The sequence below is a fragment of the Otolemur garnettii genome, unplaced genomic scaffold (genome assembly GCF_000181295.1).
Source record: "Otolemur garnettii isolate 467f Iridium unplaced genomic scaffold, OtoGar3 scaffold00255, whole genome shotgun sequence".
Classification (NCBI taxonomy): domain Eukaryota; kingdom Metazoa; phylum Chordata; class Mammalia; order Primates; family Galagidae; genus Otolemur; species Otolemur garnettii.
Window position 1 is genome coordinate 502,930 of NW_003852650.1, and position 4,478 is coordinate 507,407.

Here is a 4,478-nt window from a genome sequence, read left to right on the forward strand (position 1 = left end):
GGATTCGAACCCGCCACCTTAGGTGTACGTGGCTGGCGCCTTAGCCGGTTGAGCTATAGGCGCCAAGCCGGAAGGTTTGATTTTCTTCTTCCAGTTCTTGACTGTTGGGGGTGGGATGTCTTAGTTGCTTGTATTTCTCCACAGCTGAGACTTCAACCCAGAGTCATTGAGTCACTAGGATTGGACAGAGATCAGCTGAATACAAGACAGAGCCAACTAGTCCCAACATACCAAGCAGGTCTCCAGAGTCTCAGGCTGTAGTACTGTATGGGTCCTTTGCAAAGCTGTAGAGGAAAAACTGCAGTCACCAGTCCAAGCTCTTTAGTAAAGGGCTGGTCAACTACAACCCCAGAATCCTCCAATCCAATTTCACATTACCTGCTCATCTAGCCAAACAGTGAAAAACAATCATGGACCAGAATCAGTGGAAGAACTCTGGCAACATGAATAATCAGAACAGATCAACTCACACAAGGAATGAAAAACCAGCCACACCAGAGGATCCCATTCATAAACAGATGACTGAGATGTCAGAAATTGAATTTAGAATTTCGATGGCAAAAAGGATTAACAGAATGGAAGTAAAGTTGGAATCAGAAATTCCAGGAATAATTCAAAAGTTGTCTCAAGAATTCAATGAATTCAAACACAAAATCACCAAAGATTTTCACACATTGAGAAAAGAAGTTGCAGCCTTCCAAGATATAAGAAATATAATAGAATCCCTCAGTAACAGAATGGACCAGGCAGAAGAAAGAATTTCTGACATCGAAGACAAAGCTTTTGAACACTCCCAAATGCACAAAGAGGAAGAGAAGTGGAGAGCAAAAATGGATTGTTCTCTCAGAGAGCTCTGGGATAATTCAAAGAAAACTAATATTGACCTTATAGGAATTCCTGAAGGTGATGAGGTTGCTTCAAAAGGAACAGAGGCTCTACTTCATGAGATAATGAAGGAGAACTTCCCAGACATGCCAAGAGATTCTGCAATTCAGATAGTAGACAGTTTTAGAACCCCAGCATGACTCAACCCAAATAAGACATCTCCTAGGCATGTTATAATTAACTTCACCAAAGTTAATATGAAGGAGAAAATACTGCAAGCAGCCAGATGTAAGAAAACCATACCCTACAAGGGGTAGAATATTAGAATGACTGAAGAGCTCTCTGCTGAAACTCTTCAAGCTAGAAGAAGATGGTCATCTACCTTCAACTTCCTAAAACAAAATAATTTTCAATCCAAGAGCCTATATCCAGCTAAACTGAGTTTCATTTATGATGGAGAAATTAAATACTTTAATGATATTCACATGCCGAAGAAATTTGCCATAACTAAACCAGTTCTCCAGGATGTTCTCAGACCCATTCTCCACAATGACCACCACGACACTTTACCATCATACTAAACTCACTCAGAAATTTTTGATCAAAATCCAACTTCCACAGTGGTGAAAGGATTAAAAATGTCCACTAGACTTTTGAAAAATTTGAGACCCAAAATAATACCAGGCTTATCACTACTCTCAATGTGAATGGCTTAAATTGCCTGTGAATGGCACAGGTTGGCTGACTGGATACAAAAACTCAGGCCAGATATCTGCTGCATACAAGAATCTCATCTTACCTTAAAAGATAAATATAGACTCAGGATGAAGGGATGGTCATCTATAATTCAGGCTAATGGAAATCAGAAAAAAGCAGGTGTTACAATTTTATTTGCAGGTACAATAGGCTTTAAACCAACAAAAGTAAGGAAAGATAAGGATGGTCACTTCATATTTGTTAAGGGAAACACTCAACATGATGAGATTTTAATTATTAATATTTGTGTACCCAACCAGAATGTTCCCCAGTTTGTAAGAGAGACTCTAACTGACATGAGCAACTTGATTTCCTCCAGCACTATAATACTCAGAGATTTTAACACCACTTTGGGAGTGTTGAATAGATCCTTCAATAAGAAACTAAACAAAGAAATTTTAGACTTAAAATTAACCATTCAACAATTGGATTTAACAGAACATTTAAACAGAACATTTCATCCTAACAAAACTGAATACACATTCTTCTCATCAATGGATGGAACAACCTCCAAAATTGATCACATCTTAGGTCACAAGGCTTACCTCAGCAAATTTAAAAAAAATAGAAATTATTCCTTGCATCTTCTCAGACCATCATGGAATAAAAGTTGAACTCAGTAACTACAGAATCTGTAAACACACAAAGACATGGAAACTAAATAACTTTATGCTAAACGACAGCTGGATCACAGATGAGATTAAGAAAGAAATTACCAAATTTTTGGAGCAAAACACTAATGAAGACATGAACTATCAGAACCTCTGGGATACCACACAGACAGTCCTAAAAGAGAAATTTATAGCACTGCAAGCCTTCCTCAAGATAACGAAAAGAGAGGAAGTCAACAATTTAATGGGACAGCTCAAACAACTGGAAAATGAAGAACATTGCAACCCCAAACCCAGTAGAAGAAAATAAATAACCAAAATTAGAACAGAATTAAATGAAATTGAAAATAAAAGAATTATACAACAGATCAATGAATCAAAAAGTTGGTTTTTTTGAAAGGGTCAATAAAATAGATAAACTTTTGGATAAACTAACCAGAAATAAAAGAGTAAAATCTCTAATTTCATCAGTCAGAAATGACAGAGATGAGATAACCACAGACTTCGCAGAAATTAAAAAACTTAATGAATATTACAAAAAACTCTATTCTCAGAAATATGACAATATGAAGAAAATTGACCAATGCTTGGAATCACGCCACCTTTCTAGACTTAGAAAGGAAGAAGTGGAAAGGTTGAACAGGCCTATATCAAGTTCTGAAATAGCATCAACTATACAAAATATTCCCCCCCCCCAAAAAAGCCCAGGACCATATGGCTTCCCATCAGAATTCTACCAAACCTTTAAAGAGGAACTAGTACCCATATTACTTGAACTTTTCATAGAAAAAGAAGGAATACTACCCCACACATTCTATGAAGCAAACATCACCCTGATCCTCAAATCAGGAAAAGACTCAACAAGAAAAGAAAATTATAGACCAATATCTCTAATGAATATTGATGCAAAAATATTCAATAATTTCCTAGCAAACAGAATCCGGCAACACATCAAACAAATTATATACCACGACCAGGTGGGTTTTATACCAGACTCTCAAGGCTGGTTCAATATGCTTAAATCTATAAATATAATACATCACATAAATAAATTAAAATACAAAGATCATATGATTCTCTCAGTTGATGGAGAAAAAGCTTTTGATAATATCCAGCATCCATTTATGATCAGAACACTTAAGCGAATTGGTATAGAAGGGACATTTCTTTAACAGATAGAGGCCATCTACAGCAAACCTACAGCCAATATTATATTGAATGGAGTAAAATCAAAAACATTTCCATTCAGATCAGGAACAAAAAAGCTGCGAGACCCACAAGCACACAGATGCACAGATAATCAGAAACAAATAAACAAACAAAAAGACAAAACAAACAAACAAAAAAATTAAAATAAAAAACTCTAATAGCCTGATGTAAGCACTCTCAGCAACCATAAGAAGGGAAGAAGGGAAGAGAAAAAAATTAATAATTTAAAAGAAATTAACAATAACTCCTAGGAAAAGGAAAGAATGCAAAAGAAAATGAAAAATGCAAAAGAGCAAAAAGAACAAGTAAATAAAAAAGAAATAAAAAGAAAAATGGCATCACCAACAAAAATATTATTCTTTTATATATATATAAACATATGACTATATGTATGCTGTAGGGATCAACTTTAGTAGGAATATATTCATGTTGCAATATACTTTCTGGGCACCAGGTGGCGGCGTGATTGGTTCCCAGGCTCTTGCCTGGTTTGCGGTTTATAGTTTTTGGTGCTTGCCTGGCTACCCTTGGCGCTTAGACTCCGCAGAGTTGTTGATTCTACCAATTTCAAAAATATCTTCACAGGCAGGTTTCACAAATTCTCCCTGCAACAGTTGCCTTGAAGTGCAGGGTATCCTGGGACTTACTTTGGGTGCAGGATGGCTGCCTGCAGGTGAGACTGAAATCACCACACCTGGCCCATGTGAAAAGGTTCCTGTGGCAGTGGCCATTTCTGAAATTTCAAAATATGTCTACTTCCTGACTGGCCATCTAGCCCCAGCTGTGTCGCTCCAGACAGCACCCCTATCTGACCACCAAATTCCACTCAGGAGTCCATGCTTCACCAATTTTTCCACACAACACCTAGTTTCCCCTAACTGGAAATTGTAATCTTCCATGGGGGAGGGGCTGGTTACTGCTGCCACCTCCTGCTGCTTCAGCAGCGATACAGAAATTTTTCTGGCAGTCTCTGCAGTTCCGGATTACACTTTGAGTCCAGCAATCCACCACTTCGCTGCACACCTCAACCTGCCTGTCTACACCGATATTCCCCACCAGGAATGATCTAGCCCACTC

General features: G+C 37.7%; 1 pseudogene; it reads right to left on the bottom strand.

Annotated features, from left to right (window-relative positions):
- The window catches only part of LOC100964333, a 16,862-nt pseudogene extending 12,730 nt beyond the window's left edge, over window positions 1-4,132 (bottom strand).
- Between the last annotated feature and the right edge of the window lie 346 nt (window positions 4,133-4,478).